General features: G+C 55.6%; 1 protein-coding gene across 11 annotated transcripts in view; it reads right to left on the bottom strand.

The window, feature by feature from the left end:
- Positions 1-22,916, bottom strand: part of DAB2IP (DAB2 interacting protein) — a 186,499-nt gene that overhangs the window by 47,616 nt on the left and 115,967 nt on the right. Inside the window, exon 1 of one of the 11 annotated variants that reach the window (XM_086683909.1) lies at positions 19,852-19,943. The exons of the other annotated variants lie outside the window; for them this stretch is intronic. The gene's annotated coding sequence lies outside the window, so the exon portion shown is untranslated. Of the gene's footprint in view, positions 1-19,851; positions 19,944-22,916 lie in introns of those variants that run through there. 11 annotated transcript variants of the gene reach the window in all.

Here is a 22,916-nt window from a genome sequence, read left to right as displayed (position 1 = left end):
GGGGATTTCAGAGGCTGCCTGGATCCAGACCCTCCCGGTTCTAGCACCTCCAGTGAGCCAGGCCTTCCTAATCATTAGGTCCTACCTACCCATTGCACTGCATCTCCCCTTCATACTAGCAGCCAGCCTGGGGCTGGCCTTTTCTACTCGGCCCCAGGCATGCCCTGCCCTTCCTCCAAGCTCCACCTTGGCTCCTGGGGCTCTCCTCCCCTCCAGCCCCTACTTCCCATTCTCATTCAACTTTCCAGACCTAGCTTAACTGCCCCCACCTCTGGAAAGCCTTTCCCAGGGTCCCCAGGCACAGGAAGTCCCCCTCCCTCTTCCGGAATTCCTGACCTGTCTCTGGCCCGTGCTCCACTGGGTCCTGCTGTGTGCCCTGGCAGGCCCCCTCCTTGGGGTCCATTCAGCTCTGGTTTTCCAAGTCCCGGGACTCAAATAAATGGGTGATGAACATGTACACCCTGCAGGCCAGTCTTCTCCCGAAAGCTCAGAGCCCAGATGTGGCATCACATTTTAGAGCTAAAGATGTCTCACCAACTGGGCTAGGCTCTCTGGAGAACTCTGGAACCCTCCTCCCTCAAGGAGTTTCCCCTTTCCCGGTGTGCAAGAGCCAGCCCCAAGATTGTCAAGGAACACTTCCACACAACGCTTATACATCCCCTTCGGGAGAGACGTGTTCACAACCCAGGAGGGAGGACCTTTCTTGTGGCCACTGCTCTCTTCTCTCCAGAGCCCGTACAGATGATGGAGGCCCTTTCTGACCGGCCCAGAACTGGCTCAGCTAGAGGAGGGTGCTGATGTCACCCACTGCCTGAGGATGAGTCTGTGGGACAAAGGTGGGCACGGGACTGGAGACAGATGCCCTGCAGGAGAGTCGGCCCCAGGGACTGGCTGTTCATGGTCAAGAGCTGCTGAGACAACTGCCCTATTTTGCTGAAGGTGAAAAACAAACTTGGTAATAGACTAAGGGCCGCCTCTGGATAGCAGCTGCAATACACACCAGCTGTTAATTTATGTGAGCACATCTATGCTTATGTGGTTTTACCATCACCGACAAACAAATGTGTCCTGGCACCTGCTATGTGCCAGGCCCGGTGCTAGGCTTTTTACATACATTATCTCGATTAATCCTCCAGAGAGCCATAAGCCGTGGGTAGCCACAGCGACATTTTACGAAAATGAGGCCGAAACACAGACAGGTTGGAAGAGCTGTCCAAGGTTACACAGCTTGTTAGTAGTGGGAGCTGGGATTCCAGGCCGCTCAATAATCTGGTCCCCCACCCCCTGTCTTTCTGGTCTAAGATGCCAGTGCTCACCATTCCAGAGCCTTGGTTCTTGGTCCCTCTCTCTGTGCTCCCTACTCACCTGGTTTTGCATGGGGAGGGGGGGCAGGGAGGGGAGGTTAATGTATAGTGTCAGCCCACAGCCACTCCCTCCCTCCTCTCCACCTGCTCACACACCTCCCATTAGGCCAGCTGGGCTCCCCACCTTCGCCACCTCCTCCCCCATTACTCCCATCTGCCAAGTCCCCGACCGGTGCCTTGTGGTGATGACTTCAGCTGGCAGAGAATCCTGGAAACTTTTCCTCCCCAGTGATGTTGACACATGTTCACTCAAAAATGCAATGTTCCCATCAAAGTATTTGGGGCAGGGGAGTTAATTCCCACCCATGTGAAGCCCCCTTGGGAAAACAGAAAGTAAATTTACTCGAACTTGCAATAAGACACAGTCAGCATTTCTTTCTTGGTTGTCACAGTGCCAAGTGCTGGGCAACACTCAGCATGGGGTTCCAGGGACTGAATGCTACCAAGGGGCAAGGGGGAGGGGTGGCTACAGTTTATGAGACTGGCTGCTAGACCCCTATCATGCAGTACTCTGGGGTCGACCGGTGGCCAGGTCCCCTCATCCCTAAGCCCTGCCCCCAAAGGCCCACGTTCCATTCACAGTGCTCCATCAACCAGGGCCTAGCTTCCACATCTCTGACTAGGTCACTCACTGCCCACTCCCCAAGTCCTGTCCCCACCCCACGACAGCAGGGCCCTGCCCTCGTGGCCATCACCCCATCACGTCTACACCAGTCCCAATGCCCGTGTTCACAGACCGGCCCTCTAGTTTCACCAAATCCCTAAAAGGTCAAGGAATTAAAACCCTCCCTGAACTGTCCCCTCACCTACCGCATACCCCTGGGACCAGCAACACCCCCAGTTTCCAACACTAGGCACTGTGACCTGGGTGTCTTCCTGGGGGGCAGTGGTGGCTGGCTAGGTACTAATTCATCCCAGCCTGGCCACTGGGCAACTAGAGGTACTGCCCTGTGAGGCCAGAGCAGGCTGAACTTGGGAAAGACCCAGCCCTCTGCCACAGAGAAGATGGACACAAGGAGAGGCCTGTAGACCGACCACGCCCTGCCCACAATTCTCCACGTAAGGAGACAGCACTTCTGCAACAAGATGGCACCCATAGCCCATGCCAGTTCCCCGGAGCGCCAGTCTTAGATGTTCCCGGCTCCGAGAGGGTGCACAGAAGCATTTGCTTTGATTTCCACCCAATGTTTTCCAAGAGTCTATTACACGTATCTTTGTACAGAGCTGCCAGAGTCTGACGCTCCTAGCCTCTCTCCCAGGACATGTGTCAAAGCGAGGCATCACTGTCCCACTTTACAGATGAGAAAACAGGCCCGCCAGTCCAAGATCACACAGCCAGAACGTGTGTGACATCGGTATACGAGCAAGTGAACAAGACATGCCATCTCTGCCCCCAGGAAGCTGGCAGTCCAGCACAGGAGGGACAGAGACAGACACCAGCGCCACCAGTGCCAACGAAAGCACACTCAGCCTGCAGGCCTAGAGGCAGCTGTGAGAGCATCGGATGCAGGCCCTGGCCTGACAGGGGACCTGTCTACAATGGCTGCAGGAACAGCACCTCCAGTTCGGGCGCAGGGAATCAGGAAAGGTTTCACGGAGAGGGTGTCCCAGCCCATCCACCTTCTGAGATTAGGGTCTCCTACCAAGCCCTGTGCCCGGCACACGGCACAAGGGAATGAGCGCGGCCAGGTTAACTGTCCACGTACCAGGTCACGTTCCCAGTACGACAGCCCGGCCCCGGGAGGCGTGTCAGGTACCCGCGCTGACCTAGGGATGAGGGGACGGATGTGCACAGCAGTCGAGCTTTCGCTCCAAACCACACCGGTAGTCAGGTCCCGGCAGACCCGACTCCAAGGCCCTCCTCTCCAACAAGCAGCTAATTTCTGCGGGGCTTCGTTTCCTTGTCCGTAGACACTCCGCTGTCAGGAGCACCTGTACTGCGGCTGGATGCTGGACATTACACGCCCCGCGCCTGCAGCCTGGGCCCGGGAGGTGGTGCCCACACGCCCCAGCCCCTGCTCCGGCAGCCTGTTGGGCGAATGGGGTGTTCCTCTTCCCGAGCCACGCGTGCTGGGGGGTGGCCACCGACACGGAGTTATAATTGGTGAGCCTGGCGGCACACAGCCCAGCAACACACCCGGCGGGTGATGGCGTTGCAGGGGAAATAGCTGAGCACAGCAAATACAGCCGTTGACCCAATTCAGTTCCATTCGGTCTTCGAAAAAATAATTGAGTTTAAATGAATAGGTTTCCCGTGTCCCCTCCGGCCTCAGGAAGGGTGGAAAGGGAGAAGGGGAGACAGGAACAGTTCCCCAGGCTCACTGTTGGTTATTTTTGAGTCATTAGGCCCGTGAAAGGTTCCTTTCTTTCCACGGTGGCCAGCGGGGCTCAAACATGTCTGGTGGGCAGTGAGGCAGAGTGAAAACTACGCCAGGTGGGCGGTGAGGACAAAGTGCAAGGCTTGGCCTTACCAACACCACCTTTGCGGAGGGGCCCAGTGGTCCCCTTGGGCCCCAGGCTCAGTCTACAGAAAGGGAACAATACCCCCACGCCCCCGGACACATACCTCCCAGGGTCACTGGGAAGAGCTCAGGCAGGCTAAGCCAACTTGAAGGTCTTGCAGGGACTAAACGAGTCTGGGGTGATTTGCAGTGGCCGGTTCCCTGCCCTTCAGGAGTACAAGCCCAATGCCACCACACCTGTTCATTCGGGAAAAGCCAGAAATCCAGATTTCTCAGGACAATGTTCCATGGGTGTTGAATGACTTATTGGTAACCCATTCTTAAAAAGACACCAAAACACCTTTGCGCCCTCTCAGACCCAGTGAAACCTGCCTGTGGGCTATGTGTGGCCACGAGCCACCTGTGTGCCACCTCCGATTTAATGACAACTAGCGTACAGCAATTTATGATGTGCTTGGTGCCCTCCTGTTTGCTGCCTTATAATTTTCTTTGGCTGTGAGGCCAAGCCCAGCACTGCTAGAGTGGGAGAGGCAAGAGACGCCCTCCCCTCAAGGTGGGACTCTTGAGACCCCAGGGAAGGATGAGGAGGGGCTGCTCCCCCTCTGCTATGGGAAGGTGGGTGGATGGGCTGGGACTGGTTTCATCCTAGAAATGAGGGGCCCTGGTCTCACCTCCTTTGCTGCCCTCGATTCCCCGTTAGGGTCTCAGCTTCCTCTTCAGCCAAAAGGGAGTTTCTTTCCCTTTTATGTTTATTTTTGAGAGAGAGAGAGAGACAGAGAGAGACAGACCAAGGGAGGGGCAGAGAGAGGGAGACACAGAATCTGAGCTCTCAGCACAGAGCCCGATGTGGGGCTCGAATCCACAAACTGAGAGATCATGACCTGAGCTGAAGTCAGACGCTTCACTGATGGAGCCACCCGGGAGCCCCAAAAGAAAGTTTCTGAGAGGACCAAATAAGAAAGGGAAAGCTGCGAGAGAAAAAGTGAGCATGTGTGTCCGGGATCCGCAGAGAAGCAGTGCCACACGCAGAGTGGAAAGAGTGAATCAGCAAGACCTCGGGTCATTTCGCCAACTGTCAGCTCTTGGCTGTGTGGGCCTAGGGAAGTTACCTAACCTCTCTGTCTCTTCCTCCGTACACGGGAGGTAAGACGCTTTGGCACACAAGGCTGTTGTGACGATGAGAGGACATGATCGCTGTCAAATGACTGGTAAGATGCCTGGCACACAGCAAGGGATCAAAAAATGATAGGCATTATTATTATTGTTATTGTTATCTTCGGTGAAAAGCATGCCAGAGAATTCCGAGTGATTACAATAATGTAGCACAACCAGGCAAACTTGTTGTTAACAGATGAGGCCACCTATAATTAGCACAATCATTACGTATGCAAATGGAGCAGCTTAGATGCTGGAAAAGGGTGTTCTTTGAAGTGTGTTTAAATAACCCCTCTCCTCTGGCTGCCTGCCCTCCCCAAATCTTGTTTACACTATTAATTTCATTAGCAAACATTTTCTTCATAAAGCAAGACGGATTTCCAAACCAGTATATATATATTCAAATCGAGGAGGTTTTAAACCATTTGAACCCCTGCCCATCTGACCTGGGGGCTCTCCCTGGAGGGAGAATTGTTTGCAGTGGGGGGTGGGGGAGCGCCTCAGTCAGATGCAGGCCGGGGGGCTGCCAGTTACTGCCTCCCCAGCCTCTTCCCTGCTTCCCCTGCCCCCCGACCCCCACCCCAGCAAGTCAGGCCAGAGAGCTCCACCAGTGAGCATGCAGAGCTGGGAGAGGAGAGGGGGTATTGGAGGGGTGTTCCTGGTGCGGAGCAGGAGCCGCACTGGAGGAGAGGTATTCAGCAGCTTTAATATGACTGGTGAGTTCCTGGGAGCCGGGGCATGCGGTATCAGGCATACCATAATACCCCTTTACAACCAAAAAAGCCAAGTCTCAAAGAAATTTGAGGAAGGACTTTGTCCAAAGACACATAAATAGTAAGTTGTAGAACTAGACTCAACTTGGTTTGGCCTACTACCTCTGGAGTCTGCTCTTCTGGCTTTGCGCTCAAAGTGCACTTAGCACAGGTCCCTACCTGGAGAGGACAGAGTCAGTTAATAATCCGAAATTGATCCCAGAGCCTTTGAACTGGGAGGGATCATCAGAGACTGACCTGAGTTTTGAGCTGAAGATACTGAGGCTCAGAGAGGTCTCGTCTGTCCCACTGGCAGAAAGCAGAACCTGGGACCCAGGGCTGCTTGCCCTAGGCTTCCTGCTTTTGCGTTCAGATCTTTAAACACAAGACAATTCAACAGTCTTCCTCCCCATTAATAGCTGGGTCAGTGTCTTAACCATCCCTGTATCCCCTGGGCCCAACAAGACCCAAGCAGACAAAAGATGCTCAGGAAATGTGTGCGAAACAGTCTTCTTACCAAAAGAGACAATGCTTAACAGCTGGAATAGTGAGGCCAAGCAAAGGAGATGAGCAGTGGCTCAGGGACAAGGGCTACGGCATCCATCCTCTGTGGGAGAGTTACACAGAAAGCCAGACAACTTGGCCACCCTCAGCCTGGGAAAGGCCCCCCTTCAAAGCTTGTGTCCGCTGAAGCCTGCTCCAGGGGCAGGCGGTGAGCTGCCTGGGGAAATGAAGAGAAGTCCTAACAGGTATGTCAGCCCCTCCCTGCCCCGGCTGGCTCTGACCCCCATCAATCTTTTCCTCACTCCCTCCTTGGCCCCAGAAATTGAGTCTGGGAGAGAGGGAGCTACTTGCCTGAGGCCGGCAGTGGTAGAGCCCGGGACCCAGACTTCTTTGCTCCTTCAACCAGGCCCTCTTGTCACCCCTCCCCACGTGCCACATCTGGCCCTAGGAAACCTAAGGGGGCCTTGATAAGGATAGCGAAGATAATCACCCTCACCCTTGCCCCTACCCCCACGGCCACCTCTGCCAGCAGCTAAGGCAGACTGGGCCCCTCCTATGTGTGGATGCTCTGCCGGGCCCCTCCCCCTTTAAAGACAAATAATCCTCACAAATATCCTGGAAGTAGGTACAATTATCGTCCGCATTAACAGACACGGAACACTATAGCTCAAACAGGGCAGGCAACCTGCTCGAGGCCGCACGGCAGTGAAGTGGGGCAGTGAGACTCGATGCCAGGCAGTCCGACCTACAGCAGAGGCCTGAGTGATTAATGGCTCCGCTCCGAGGTGGGGCCCAGGGAACCCCCAGATAGGGAGCTGGTGGGGCGGCATGAGTGTTCTGGCACCACAGCCTGCAGGGGTCATTCCCTTACCTCCAGGCATAAACATAGGGTAAGGATGTGCTTTCTGGGACTGAAGCCCTGGGGACTTCCGGAGCTGCTCAGGTCCGGCCAAAAGATTTTCCGGGCATCACCCTAAATCCTGACTTCCCGCCATTTCCAGTTCCCAGTCCACCAGTATTCCAGGGGTGGGGACTGGAGTTCCAGGCGGTGTGGGGGAGGGGAGGATACAGGGGAAACAAGTGCGAGCTCCTCCCCCTCTTCCTCCTCCTCCTCCCACACAGCCAGGGAGCTGAGAATCTGACCAGGCCCCAGCCCCTCCGAAAATCCTTCCAGCTACAGGATCAAGTCCAAACCCTGCCTGCCTTCCCACCATCTTCCACTCAAACCCCTGCTACTGCCCAGCCCAACACACAGCGGCCCGCGACACCCAGACGCCAGGCCCCCCAGCAAGCCCTTCCCTTACCCTCTGCAGGGAGACCTTCCACCAGCCTTCACCTTCCCCTCGTGGCGCAAACAACTCTGTGGAGCCTTCTGTGAGCCCCAGTGGGGTCCCCAGTCCCTTCTCTGTCCCACGTGGCCCCTCTAATGCAGGGTCTGCCTCCTCCAACCAGTAGGAACCCTGGAGGGCAGAGCCTGGGTGTGACCGTGCACAACACAGTGCGTGTGCTGGCCTGGGCGGCTGGAATTTACTGCACTGGGCTCCCCAGGGTCAATGAGGCCGGATCTGAGGGTGACCAGTGGAAGGAGGGTCTCTTGGAGGCTGACCTGACCATAAGCCACCGACCCAGATCGGGTTAGGGCCTGCCGACTGGCTGGCTCTCCTAACCTGGCTCATCAGGGGAGCATGGGCAGTGCAGGCCCAATCTTTCCATGGATGCCTGACAATGGTTGTGTCGAGAATCACAGGAGATGAAGTCACTGCTCCCAGAAATAGGCTGATTGAGAAGACGTGACAACAACGCAAACAGCTAGGCTGGAGTCTCTCTCCTTCTCTCACCATGTGTTTCTCTGCCCTGGGAAGCTGGGCCAGGCCTGAGCTCCTCTGGGAGACGAAGCGTGCCAGGAACCGGTGCCAACGCAAGGAGCCTCTGGGAGCCCTGGTGCCCAGGGCTGCTCTCTTCAGAGACTACCTTGCAGAGGCTTCCTGTCCTGGCCCTTGGTGAGGTGCCCGACCTGCCCTCTGGCCCTCTCAGGCTTCCTCTCACCAGTTTTCCTCACTCCCTCTTGTGTCCCACCCCTCATCTCTTCTTGGGGTACAGTCTCACCCACGATTCTTGGTCCCTCACATTCCTGTCCTCTCCTGGAGGGCAGGCCTGCCTAGATTCCGGGGAGATGGGAGCTTCCACTGGCTAAGACAGGACTCTGGGCTACAGACACCTGGCTCAAATCCTGGCTTTCCTGGCTTTGTCATGTTGCAGCGATGTGACCACAAGCTAGTCAATCCTTCTCTCTGAGCTTACCTTCCTTGTCTGTAAAAGCACACAGCAATGTGCCTACCTCATGGGGTAAGAGTACATGAAATACGTTGATCTGTCCATTCACCAACCTTGTGGCCGGAGGCCCTGTTCCAGGGATTGCAGACACATCGGGAATAAGACATCAACTTCCTGCTCCCCCGGGGCTTACAGTCTAGTGTGGGAGAAATACACAAATATACATATCTGAGTGATAATATCAGGCGAACTCCAGCTAGGAAGAAACACGCGGTAGGGTCCAGGCTAGAGGGGGAGAAGGAGGCTGCTTGACCTCATGGCTGGGTGAAGTGAGGGAGCAGGTCACAGACATCTAGGGAGTGACTGAAGATGCAGAGATCCTGGGCTGGGGCGCTTAAGGCTCAGGGGGCAGGGCAGGAGCTGCCCCTGCAGGGACAATAGGAAGGAGCCTGGAGTCCAGCAGGAAGGGCTGGGCCACACTGGGGGGACCGCACTCAAGGGGAGCAAAGCCTGCAGTAGACACTGGCCTAGGTGTGGGCTGCAGGGTCCTGGCACAAAGTGAGGCCTCACTTCACTCTTCTTGTTCCTATCCCCCCATCACCAGCAACACGCCCATCACCCTGACACTGGTGCCTAAGCCAAAAGGCTGTCAGGCAGACCTCCACACCTCATCTTACAGATGACCAAGTGCCCAGTGCCCTGCTCAACATCCCTGGAGCAGTGACAGGCAGGGCCAGCACTTGGCCCAGCCTGGGCCTTCTGGCCTAAGCAGACGGGTCTTCTCCATGTGACCTGCCCTTCCCCCACCCAGGGCCTCGCTGGGGGAAACAGGAGACTCCGCACCAAATAACACCTCACAGACTCCCCAGGTTCTCACTTGTTGAGACAGAGGTACTCAGAGACCCATCAAATGATGGACCAGGACTGAGAAAAGCTCTTTTAGATCTTAGGTTATTCCACCTCCTCCAGAAGCTTCCCCGAGCCCAGGCAAACATTCCTCCCTGGGCCTGGCTATCCCCAGCCCCCAAAAGTCCCTTAGGGCCAGGCTCCAGAGCCTCTACCTGGAGGCCCACCTGGGCCCAGAGGAAGCAGCCAAGTGACAGACCCCAGCTAGACATGGTCTCAGTAAGGCTGCATACATCTCTCCCATCCCAGGCTGGGAGCTCCTCCAGAGCAGGCGGGGACCGCAGCTGACTCCTGTCCCTGTCCCCAGGGCTGGGCACAGGTGAGCAAAACCAGGAATGACTTGATCCTGAGGGTCCCCTGGGGAGTCCTGTCGGCATGAAAACCCTGTGACGGCCATGCAGCCCGTCTCTTTCCCTCTCTCACAGTCTGAGTTTGGGGCTCCCACTATGGCACCTCCTGAAAAGCCACCCCACCCCCAGAGGTGTGGGGCTGGAGGATGTGAATGCGGGGACAGGGGGGACGGGTCCTGCGGAGAACGCCCCCTCCCACCCAAGGGTTCTGGGCCAGAACAGCCAGCTTTCCCCTCCTCCCCTCTCCTTCCAAGGAGGAAGGATTACACTAGAAGACATGTTCTCAAGCACCTAGACACAGACAGTATTTATTTGCCACAAAAAACTCTGCAGAAGAAACCCCTGCCAACAGTCAGTAGTGGTTTTTGTGGGGTGGGGAGGTTCTATGGTAACAGTGGTATAGACAGAGAAATGTCACTTTTTGCTTTCCACTGCCCCCCCCCACCCCGTATGGCTGGAATTTGGTACTCTGTGCTTATATTTTTTTAATTACCTTTATGCTAAAAAGAAGACTTAAAAGTAAAGTAAAATTAAGTAAACGAGAGGGCATTTGGTGAGGAATTCGGCAAGCACGGACACCTGTTCCTCCCAGAAGATGCCTCCTTGCGTTTTGTCTCTTCTGCCTGGGCCCCACCCAGGCCAGCTGCAGCCAGCTGCCCCTCATGCTGAGGAAAGAGCGAGAGCAGGAGAAGGGGCTGGGAAAGCAGCCAGGAGCCCCTGGCCTCGGACACAGGCATCTAGGGATCACAGAGTCACCTCACCTCTTTCCCGATGGCCCCGCCCCTCTTTGCTTCCCACAGATGCTGGGGCTGGACCCTGCCACTGTCCCTGGGTTGTTGGTCTATTCCATCAGATCCCGGCCACATCAAGCCCCTGGGCTTCAGTCACCTGTGTTTCTCTGGCCCAAGATCCTGCACACAGCAGGCAGGGCTCAACGAAAGTTTGCTAGACAAATTGCCAGGACAATCTGAAGGACCCTTGAGGCAGGTGATCATTCAGAAAGAAATTAAAATATGGATTATGGAGGGAGTGGCAGCCAGGGCAGAGAAACAGAAAAGTTATGCCTGCCGGCCTGAACAGGAAGACACCCAGACAGGCTTTGGCCCGAGCAGTTCAAACCCTTTGAAGAATGCAGGACCCCTGCAGCGGTGGGGGGAAGAGTGAGCCCCCTTCCGAGGGTTTTGAACTTCCTGTTCCTGAAGGAGCTACAGCCAGCAGGAGAGCAAATGTAAAGAGCAGGGGTAGGTCATATGCACACAGCGACACGCAGACAGATGGACTGCCCACCCAAAGCTGTGTAGTTACACCTTTGCTAAAGATCTGGATCCCGTGTGTCCCGGGGCTCTTAAATATCTATGACCTTTCCTCCCCAAGCTCCTCCCTGACCCGGTGCCGGGCAGAAGCACCTGGCTAGGGACGGGGGACACGGCTGCAGCAGGCTCAGGGTGGCCAGGGTCAGGCCCGCCACTTATCTGCTGCTCCAGGACAGCATGTCACATGAACTAGGACTAGTCCCTCCCAAGGCAGGCATGGCTTCCACCATCAGGTGTGATGCTACCCATCCTGCCACCCCAGACCCCTCTGCTCTGGTCCCAGATCGTCCTGCAAACAGTCGTGCAGACTCACCCAGCCACACCCCTGCCCAGGTGGCCCCTTCTCCAGGAGGCCCTCCCTCCTCCCCTCTGCTCACCTGGGTTCTATCCAACACTAAGATAAAGGTCTCTAACTAAAGAGTATGGGATGTATTTGGTCAACATTCGTGTTTTGTTAGCCCACATAGCGTCTGACATTTTTAAGTTTTGAATCAATTGCCAACATGTAAAGATGTGAAATTTTAAAATGTCACCCAAAACGCTCTAGATTTCTGGCTTCTCTTATAAATCCAAAGACCCGGTGACGTGGTGCAGAGGCTGCGGTCCCCCCTTAGCAGGGCACACACTCCCCAGGTTGTCACAGTGCCCCTGCATCTGCGGATGGTCTCAGCCAGTGGTTCCTGTCCCGGCTGGCAGGACAGAGTCAGGACCCACAGCACATCTCTCCAGGGACTCGCTTTGCACCTGGCACACAGGAGGGGGGCACACAGGCTTATCGTTTGTGGAATAATGAACAAAGACGCAATGCCTCACTGTGCCCAGGATTTCCTGGGCACGCTTCCTTGAAAGACCCCAAGCACTCCTGGGGTCCCCCTTCCCACAGCTGGGCACACATGGAATGGGGCACAGGAGTCAGCCTTGGGGGCTGTGTCCAGATTCTCCCACCAGTAAGCTGCGTCTTCTAGAGCCCAGTCAAAACAGAGCCGTGATCCCGGCATCTCCCCGCCTTCCGTAAAAGCGGCAGAATTCCAGGCCAGCCCACGGACACTGATCCCCAGGACTTTTGTTAACCTGAAAAGGAGAAATCCGGCAGCAAGAACTGACAAAGCCAAGGCTTCCTCAATGCCCGCCTGCAGGCGGCCTGCCCCCCTTTGAAGCCTGCAGCCAACTCTTCCCTTTTTCTGGGTTTCCAAGGTCAGAGTCACATTGGCAGGAAGGGTTCTCTTTGTTCTCCTGCCTCTGACTTACCCCAAACACAGTCACTGTCCCCGACAGCCAGGTCCTCAGCAGTGGCAGAGGGGCCCCTGTTCCTGCTGGGGTGGAGGAGTGAGATCGGGAGGGGCCCTGCTCCTGGGATCCGGAGTCTCCCGGGGGCCTGCCTCCCCTGCCGGTCGGGAGCACCATCTCTGGCCCACGGTGCCAGTGCTCAGTTGAGGCTGGCAGCACAGAAAAGGCTGCCATCCCCCAGAGTCGGGGGAGTGGGCTCTGCCTGGCTCCGCCCCTCACTGGCTGCTGCTGTGACCTCAGGCTACTTGACTCCTCTCTAAGCTTCAGTTTCCTCATTTGGAAAATGGGGAAATGAATACCTGACCCAAGACAATGGACCTCCTAATAGGACCCAGAGGAGCTTTGTGAATCATGGAGTGCCAGGCCGAAGTAATCATTCCAGCGCCTGGTACAGCGCCCCGCATGCAGTAGGTGCTCAATCTATCTATCATTCATAGCGTGAGAGTTTTTTGGGCCCCTGTGCTAGGCCAGGCTGCGTGCAAGGTGCCAGAGGCCCAGAATGCACAGGAGGTCTGCCCCTCAATGGGGCACGCAGACAACTGTCAGACCCTGAGAAGTGCCAGGAAAGAAGGATCAGCATGCGGGGAGGCCTACAGGGGTGTCCTGGGCTCCCCAACGAGGCGGTGAGGGACCAGGTCTTACAAGAGCCCCACCTCTTGGCTTGTGGGCAGCAAAGGCCAGAGTTGGGGCTGCCCCACTACAGGCTGTCTGGCCCTCGACTCACTTCCCAACAGGCCTAGTTTAAAGAAGAGTTGCCAGGCTCACTTAGCGACCCAATTCTCTGAAGGTGCCCACTGTGCATGTGCACATCTGTCCACCGTGTGTGCTGGGCAACTAATAGTGACACGACATCTCTGCGGACCAGACCCCGTGCCACACCTTTTACGTACACTCTCCCAGTGGCTCCCACACCTGGTTGGGGAGTAGTTAAAATAACAGACTCGTGGGCCCCACCCCTAGAGAGGTGGTGCTGCCCCCCATCCCCGGCAGGCAGCCGGCACCGGAGCCTGGAGAGTCAAGACGCCCACGGTTCCCATGTTGGCTCTGCCCCTTACTGGCCTGTGAAAGCTGGGTCCAGTCACCAAACCTCTGGACACTGGGTCTCCCCAGCTCGCAGGTCGCAGTGAGCATTTAAGAGACAAAGCACCTGGCACACAGCAGGCGTTCATCCTCGCACCGATCCTCCCCATCCTCCACTTACCTCAACCCCGTACACACAGGTCCGGGCCCAGCCCCTGCCCAGCCCACCTCTCCGTCTCTGAATCTCCTTACCTTCCACTCCCTAAGCTCCCAGACCTTTCTCACCTGCCAGAGCAGCCTCACACCCCAAGAGGACAGGAAGGTTCTAACATCTGACCCCTGGGCAGGTGCTCATGGGCTCCCTCTGCCTAACCACCCTTCTCCCCCCTTTGCTAACTGAGGAGCTGCTCCTCTTTCAAACCTCAATGCCTGTCACTTCTGTGAAGCCCTCCCAGATTCCTTCTAAGCAGGCCCAACTCCTGCTGGCCCCAAAGTGGAGAAGAGTGGAGAGAAGTTATGTGGGGCCACCAACTCCTTGTGACCCTGGGGCTGCTCTTTCCCTACTCTCGGCCTCAGCTTCCCCATCTGTGACAGGACCGCTGACTTCTCATTCTAAAGCCCTATGAATAAGCTTGTCACGTGCTCTATTGGAGGGGGGCAGCTCCAAGTTCACCCCAGGGTTCTGGAGGATCGTGAAGGAGATAGACTCCGCCTCGTTCTATTCAGAAGGGCAGGACAAGGACAGTTCGAGAGACCCAAGCCAGCACCCTCAGGAGGCCCCACTTGCAGAGTAGACCCAATAACAACAAAGCACAGAAATCAGGCACCATAAATGCAGAGCAAAGTGAAATCTGCCTGAACCTGGGGCGGGGAATGAGGGCAGGCCTCAAGCAGAAGAAGCTAGGACTTAGACAGAAGGGTAGGATGGAAGTAGGAAGAGCAGGGGAAGAGAAGGCGGCCCTCCAGATAGGGGAGCAGCACGGTCACGGCTGACACGTCTCAAGTGTTGCCGCGCATATCTCAAGGTGCTCTGCTAAGCACTTGGCTACAAATCGCATTTATTCCTCTTGACATCCCTTTGAGACAGATATCGCCCTTATCCCCATTTTACAGAGTTAAGCAAGTTCCCTGAAGTCAGAGTTGATGAGAGGGGAGCTGGGATTTGAATCCAGGCATCCACCTGCGGAGTAAGTCTGTCTGCACAAGTAACATGAATAAACAGGGGCCACTGGGGCAGGGAGGCTCCAGGGAGTGCAGGTGCAGCCAGGATGACAGCCTAGGGACTCCCAAGAGACTTGTTAAGACCTGGAACTGGGGCTTTGTTTCCTTGCAGCCCGGTCTCGAACGGCACCCAACCAAGGCCGACACTGTCGAAATCTCGAAGGTGACCCCCACCCATGCCCGGCAGCGTGCAAGCCCGCAGGCAGAGTCCAAGGACCCCAGTCCTGCACTTCCTCTGCACCATCTGCCTAAAGGATGCGGGAAGAGAGCCTCTGCTGCTGCTAATGAGTGAGCGAGCGTGAGGAGCAGGGGAGGGCGCGGGCGAGTACAGCCAGTCAGCAGCCAGGGCTGTCAGCGGCCACACGACAGGCTGGCGCGGAGCTGTTGCCAGGGCAGCCCGGAGATTCTGCCTTCACAGGCAGAGTGATTTAGAACCCGTAGGTCTCTTCTGGGCCACCAGCTTGGCCAGCCGGGGGCTCCCCATCGAGTGCCCGGCCCTTCCAAAACCTCAGCATAACATGTCAGGGGCCCCCCCCGTCGGGGGCTACCAGCATGAAAGGCCATCAAGACAGAGAGAATGGTCAGACATCACATGTCGGAAACAAGTCCCTTGTTACAACACAACCCAAACAAGGACCCTGGCTGGGGGCTTGAAGCTCCTGGGCCAGGAGTTCCAACAACCCAAGTTCATGTTGTAGGAGGCCCAGCATGACCAGTGGCGGTGCCTGGCCCCTCTGCTGGGGAGCAGGCAGCTCGCGGGTCTGGAGGGAGGCAGGACAAGGAAATGGGGTGGAGGAGGGAGAGCTGAGAGGAGAATGGAATGAGGGAGGCAGGACCCCGACTGGAGTCCCCCTCGGGCCTCCCTCCGTGGCCAGTATGTAGCTGCCACTCGGCGGCCAGAATAACTCCAGGTGGGGGGGGTAACCGTGCCTGGGAAGGGAACGTGATGTTCCATGCCAAATGCCCAGGCACCGGATAGCACGTCGCCCATAGTGAAACACATTAAGGTAAATGGCTGACAGCCAGATAAATATGTGTGTGAAACTTCAGTGAATCTACCCAAAGGCAGGTTTGCAGACCCGTAATCAGGACCCCGGCGTGGTCGGGGGTGGCTGCAGGAAGCCTATCAACTAGCTTTCTGTACAACTGCGCCACAAAGGATGCCGTATTTCCTCTCGCTTAGAAATGTGTTTCCACTAGTGCAACAAGCGGCTTCAAGCGTGACTGGATAAAAAGAGCACAGGGCATCGCCGTCCTGTCTGTATCTGCCCTAACATTCAGGAAGGCTCAGCAAGCCAACCTTTCACATGTGGCTGCTGGGGCTCCAGAATTCTTTTGCTCCTGAGTCCCACCACTCAATGGAAAACCCTGGCCCCCGAGCCAATGAGGACGTCCCTGTCATGGGAACACTGTGGCCTCACCTGGGAGTGGATCTACAGCGCAAGGTGCTTCTCCAGGGCGGAAGGACAAAGCTGGGGGCTGCCGGGCTTACCAGAGGCGGTGGCGCTGTCTTTCTGAGGGCCTGTGCACAGGGCAAGGTGCTGTATAAGACTCGCCTTCGATGAAACTCCCTTCCTGATCGTAGCTGGAGCCAAAGGACGTGGAGTCCCACCACTGCTAATGATTAGAGGCTACAGAGATTTACCTCAGGAACCTGACAACAGCTAAGCGGCCACCTTGACTTAGGAGGGAGAGAAGCAGGAACGACCAAGCGGAAATGTGTGGTGACCAATCGCCAGACTTGCTGTTCAGCAGCCCAGGTTGCCCAGGATGGTCAAAGACCATGGTGGGAGCCATGGAACCAAGCTCAGGGGACAGTCCGTTGTCCGCCTGCAAACAACAGAAAATCTGAAAACAAGCAGGAACCCAGAGTGCCCAAGTGGGGGCAGGAATTAAGGGATGTTAGACTGGAATCCATCCATGGCCCGGGTGGAAGAAAAAGTGTGTGGGACAAGGCTTGATCAGGCTCCTTCAATTTCACCTCTGCCTGGGCTCAGTTTAGCCCGAGTCTGCCACCATGGAAGAACAGGGACTGCCTATAGGGAGACTCAAGATTTGGTACCCAGACTCAGAGCTGTTCAGGGACTCTGAAACACGACCATGAGCAGGTCTGGCCTGCCTGGTTTTCTGAGAAAGGGACTGGCTCCCCGAGAGGGAAGTCGGACCTCAGTGCACCAATTCTGGGATGCCACTGATAACTCCCTGTAGCAGCACAACGGGGTGCTGGATCCACACAGGGCTGGATCCCCTCCATACCCTCAGGGCAGCCTTGGACCTACCTGGAACCCCACAGGAGGTGTCCTGCTGTTTATCTGAAGAACTAAGCAGAATTCTTTTGGAAGTGGAAACTGAGCAGGACAAAGGGCCCTCAGCTGGGGCTCTTCACCCAGACCAAATAAACACTCAGCGTCTGCCAGGGGGGCTGTGGTTTATATTTGGAGAGGGGCAGGGAAGAGTCCATCCACTCTGAGTTTAGACTGAAAGTGGGCTTTCAGCCAACAGCAGTAGCCAAGCACCAGAGGCCGAGTTCCTGCCTCCTCTGGGGCTCAGCTGCCCACCTTGCTCTGCCCTACCAGTGTTCCTAGGGGTGCAGTGAGGCCTGGTCCCCCAAGCTGGAGCACCCAGTGGTACGTGCAGCCCTAAGGTTCCTCTGCAGCCTGATAACCTGGCACTGCACCCCGACCGTCCCTCAGAGGCACGAGACCATACCAGAGAGAGGAGAATACACAGCTACTAGCTAGAGGTCTCAATACTTCAGCAGGTCTCGGAATCATGCTGGGGCTTAGTTTCCTTAGCTCACTCCTCCCTTCCTTGGGGAGGCTGTCCTAACCACCTCCACCAGATCAAACCTCCTAGTTCCAGGCTCTCACCGCCCTCAGGACACACGCCCCAGCTGCAATTACATCTTTACCTGTGGGGCAGTTTCTTGCAGCCCGGCTCCTCCACCACGGGAGGGGCGCTCAGCACCGCATCCCTGGGCACCGCCTAGAATGCAGCATAACTGAACACGATCCCCTTGCCTTGGGGCCAGGCTGTCGGAGCTCCCTGTCCCACCACAAACTCTAGACTTGACCCCCCGTAATTCCTGATTCCAACCCCTACAATACTGAAATCAGTGCCCTGCCCTAAAAGGACCCTCTTGGACCATCTACCACCTCGGGAGCCTCACAACGCTAACAGCTGCTTCTTGAGACTCAGCCTCACACGGCTCTCCAGATTTCTCATAGTAACACCTTCTCGGAGTTTCGGAAGCAAACCAAAGTCATTTGCCAACTATTTTCTCCCATTAATCTCACAATGCATTTGCTATTTTCCCTCCATAATGACTCATTTAGCAGCAACAGAACAATTAGGCAGACCAGAGAATATTGATTTTCTAAGTGGGAGAAACGTCCACACAAACATCTTTCCATGCCTGTCTCACGCTGTCTCCTGCTACACGATGGGGTGGACGGACCCCAGGAAGGCTAGGCCGCTGCAGCTGGCAGGGCGCCGGGGTCTCACACAGAAGCTCAAAAGGATGGCGTGCGCAAATGTGAGTGTGTGTACGCATAAGAGATGATAAAATTATGTGACGTACGTGATCCCGTGTGACCTCAGAACCCTAGGAGGCAGGCACCATTATCACATCCATTTTAAAGATGAGGGGACCGGGTTTCAGAGATCAGATGACTTTTCCTAATCACACAGGGAGACAGGGAGCCAGATCCACGCCTGGGTCCGTGCGCCAGCAGAGCAAAATTCAGTTCATCGGGGTGTCCTCGTGGTGGCTTGCTCTCTATGGGAACAAGGTGGATGTGCCACTAGGGGCAATGTAGTCCCTTTCACGGTGTGACCCAAGGAGACTCCCGAGACATAAAACAGTTGGCCTAGGTCCTGGAGTCACACTTCGGCCTCGGTCAGCCTCTAAGCCGAGCGGCTATAAACAGGTTCACCCCAGGCTGCCCCTAGCCAGCCACCAGGCCTGGGCCGTGGCTCTCAGAAAGACCTGCCCTCCTCCACCCCTCAACCAACACCACCAGCTTAGGACAAGGGCCTACCCAGCTCCTGGGACACTTCTAATATCCCCACCCCATCAAAAGGGAAGGTGGAAGAGAAGAGTCAGGAATGGTCTGAGGAGTGGGACACCTGGTAGTTTTATGCCCATATCGGCATCTGGCTCCAAACACAGGCCCCACAGCTAGGATGCTGTAAAACCCTTCTCACTCCCAGAAACTCACTCCAACCAAGCTAGCAGGGGGGCTATGAGAGGAACAGGTCCCCAGGGTCCCAAGGACCAATGCCAACCAACATACTGACCTTTATATGGAGCAACTGGTTTCCTTGTGGCCACAGGAAAAAACTAAAGGTCCAGCTAGCAGATGTGGCTTTAAATGCACACTTTATCAACATCTAGGTGTCTTGGGGTAAGATAATCACCCTCTGAGTCTCAGTTTCCTTGTCTGTAAAATGGGATGATCCCTGCCACCTCTCTAGCTGGTATGGGGGCCAAATGCTAATGCTAAAGTGCCACATAAATGCTGGCTAAGGAAGCTCAACAAAGGGGGAGGTTTCCAAGAGTTGGCACGGCCAGCAAGGGCATGGGCGTCTCCCCATGACTGCACGTGTGCAAACAGACCCCGGAACAGTCTGTGTCAATGGGGAGCAGACATCCTACATGCCCTGTTGTACGCTCAGCATGTCAAAGGCTCCCAGGGCTAGAGCACTAAAGAAACCTGCTGGCTCTGGTTTAACGGATGTTTCCCTGGCCTGTCTGAACTATGGGATCCCCTCGTCCCTTAATGAGTTAAGCACCCATCAACATCTATGAGAATGTGGTGTTCTGTGGAAACCAGTTTGAGAAACACTCCTGCAGAAGATTTAGACAATGATTAGAGGAGGCTGGGAAGAGACCAAGGCCTTTCAAGGACACCCCTGGCTTGGAGAAACTATAGGACCTTCCCCAATGTCAACTACAGTTGAGGAGCAGACCCAGCCCTCAACCTCCCTTTCTAGCACGCCAGGGAGGCAAGACCACATCTGCGGAGGGAAAATTCATTTCTGTTAAACTACATAAAAACGGACTTAACCTCAAATACAAGTCACTCTCAAACTCCTCCTGACTTTAACAAGCCCAGAAACTTGGAGGGGCCGATGACGAAAAAAGACCTCACGCAGAAATGCCTCATTGTCCCCTGCTCCTGCCTTCAAATTCACCACCACGGCCCTTACCCCCTGGGTCAGTAGTGGTTCCTCCAGCCTACCTGGAAAGAGAGCTAAGTCTCTACAACAGTTGATCATGTTTCAGAGAAGAGTTTGTGGGACCACAGAAAGCAAGAGAATACAGAATTCCAAATCGTCTGTGTGCTTGAGATCCTGTTTGTGGATCCTGGAAGAAAGGAGCAGATGCATTACCAGCCCCGCCCATTGTGATGCTACAGGCATCACGAGGAACCACCCCCCCCCCCAACCACCACACACACAACCCCGTGCCCTCTCCTCTCTCTAGGGGGACTCCATGCCAGGAAAAGCCAAGGAGTCCGGGAACCATTGGCTCCCTGGAAGAACTCCGGCAAACCCATCCATGGCGAACCCATCCATAACGGTGCAGTCTTTGCTCCCAGCAAGGACAGAGCTTTATTAATTATTCAGGGGACGGTGCAATTATGCAAATCAGTGGGCAGCCTCTGCCCGGCTGCTGCCTTCTGCAGGAGTCCAGAGGGGGATGGGGACGCCCAGAGCCCAAGCTGCTGGGTACAAGAAAGGAGCCGTCCATCCTGCAAAAGAGGAAACAAATCCCCCATACCCCAGGCCCACAGAAAACTCTGACCAGAACCAGGCCCATCCTACACATTGGAGTGTTGGTAGCTGCTCTGAGGAATGATTTGGAAAACCCGGAGATGATTTTTTTCCAAAAAACAAACCCCATGCCACCTGCTGGGCTAGCAATGCCATCGTTCAAAGCTTACTCCTATCGTTTCTAAAGGCCTGGAATACTTCCAAAGGTCCCTCTTAAGAGCATGCTTCTGAGGAGAGGTAACATCTCAAATTAGCATTTACCCAAGAAAGTTTGGCGGAATACTACTTCTCCGCACATGCCCCTGGGGTGGGGGGTGGGGAAAGGAAGCTCCGGATTAATGGAGGTGAAACGGATTTCTTTATAGGACCTCTATGGGCCCTCAGTGTCCTGGATCAAAGCGTCCTCCAGAGCCAGGATGTCCACAACCACTGGAGAGGACAATACCTAGTCTCACCTCCAGGAACTGAGTCTGAGAACCTCTGGCCAGACTGCTCACTAACACCCCCGCCAGCGCCATCACCCCTGGATTCTGAAACCCCTTAGAGTAGGTTCTCATCATTCGTATCAACAGCCACCATCTGAAGCGCAGACCTCACGTCCTAGGACACCTGGATAAGACCATCTCAGGCAGGCTGCCTGGGGCTCCTGGCAGAACTCCTGCCAGGGCACCGTCACTGCCCGCATCAACCTCCGGCCGCCTCCCTGAGGCCTGGCGGCTGTGCCCAGCACCTTCTCAGGTCCGCACAGGCCTTGTCCATCAGGAGCGCGGCCCCATCGGCACCAGACTCCCCCCCACCCCACCCGCGCCAGAGGTCCAGAACAAAGGCTGGTCTGGGGAGGCCCTGCCCGCCTTCCACCATCACTCTGCTTCCCCTTCGCCCTCCTGGGCAACGATGAAATTCACCTCCATGTGCTGACCCAGGGTGGAATAGGAAGTGCTGTGCAAGGCCAGTTAGCCTGCCCATGACCTCTTCCACCTGCCCGGCCTCACCCAGCATTACAAATCAATAGATCTGTAGATGCAGCCACAGCTCATCAGCTCTGCCAAGAGGAAGAGAAATATGGGAGCCCAGAACCCTGAGAGGCCCACGGAACTAGACACGTATCATCACTGATTAAGTACAAATGCAGGGGACCGTCACCAAGCCGGCCGTACCCTCACATTCTGGAGACCCTCCCCGCCAACTGAGGCCAGGAGGAAGGCCTGCCTCCATGCCACCACCACCTCAGACTTCAGCACCCATTTCAGCCTCCTGCAGAGCCCCCGGTGGCCCTGAGATACTCCTGCAGCCCCTACGGGTGGCTGTCATGTTCTCTCAGGTGGGAGACAATAAAACAATCCAGAAAGATCTAGGTGCAAATCCGATCTCTGCCATCACTTGCTGTCTCACTCAGGACAAGTGGCTTTTACCTGTCAGAGCCTCAGTTTCCTCATCTGTAAAATAGGTAGAAGGAAAATACTGGGCAGTAGTTAAGAGCACGGACTTGGGCGCCAGACTACTTGGGTTCAGATCCTGGCTCTGCCGTTCTAGCCACGCGACTGCTGTTTCCTGGCTGTAAACGTGGGATGACAATAGTGTGCGGCACATGGGCTGTGTGAGGGAAGTGCTGAGCCTGGCCCACAGGACGTGCCCATTGTATCAGCCGCTGAACTAGAGAGGGCCCAGGCTTTGAGTCCAAAGAAAGCTAGATTCTAAATCCATCATGAGGGTAATCCCCGATAAGTGGTTTTACCCCTCTGAGGCCAGTTTTGCCACCCATAAAACGGGAGGAGGATAAAACGAGGGTAGTCAAGAGGATTAGAGATGACATACACACAACACACAATGCCTGGCATGAGGCAAGACGCTTCGTAAATGGCACGTAGTTGACTGATGATGTTACTGACTGGGTATGTAGTCTGTAAAACGGAGCGTTATAAGCAGAGACCATGCGGAAGAGTGGTTGATGGCGGGCCTTTATACAGTCAGACTGCCTGGGTTTGAATCCCAGCTCTGCCACTTACGAGCTACATGACGTCGGCAAACTACTCAGTCTCTCTGCACCTCAATTTTCCTCTCCGTAAAATGGGGACAGTAATAGCTCCTCTCTTTCCCAGTGCCGTTGTAAGGATGAGATGAGAAAATGCAGGGAAAGGCACCAGGTAAGGAGGCTGGCCCATCATGAGTGACCACGCAGGGCAGCACAGCACCAGGAGAAGCTTGCCAGGAGGAGAGCAAGAGTGAAAGGCGCGTCGTCGCACCCGGCTTCCACGGCTCCGTCTACGACACCTGCAGGGGCCTCAGGACCTTAAGGCAGCGCCGCAAAGCCTGGGAAGGACGACACTCTACCCTACACTAGCTGCACTGAGACATTAGCTTTTGTTTTTGCTTTGTTGAGATGGGGAAAGTGAGGCTCAGGGAGAAGCAGTGGGTGGAGCTGGGCCTTGGACCAGGTGACTGACTCAGACACACATACCACTGACCTCCTCAGCTCCTGGCAGCGCAGGAGATGGGGCTTTACGGCAGTCCTGGGTTCAAATTCCGGCTC

The sequence above is a fragment of the Puma concolor genome, chromosome D4, assembly GCF_028749965.1.
Source record: "Puma concolor isolate L17-30 chromosome D4, mPumCon1.1.hap2, whole genome shotgun sequence".
NCBI classification, from domain to species: Eukaryota; Metazoa; Chordata; class Mammalia; order Carnivora; family Felidae; genus Puma; species Puma concolor.
Note: the sequence above shows the minus strand (reverse complement) of the source record. Positions and strands in the feature narration are given on the sequence as shown.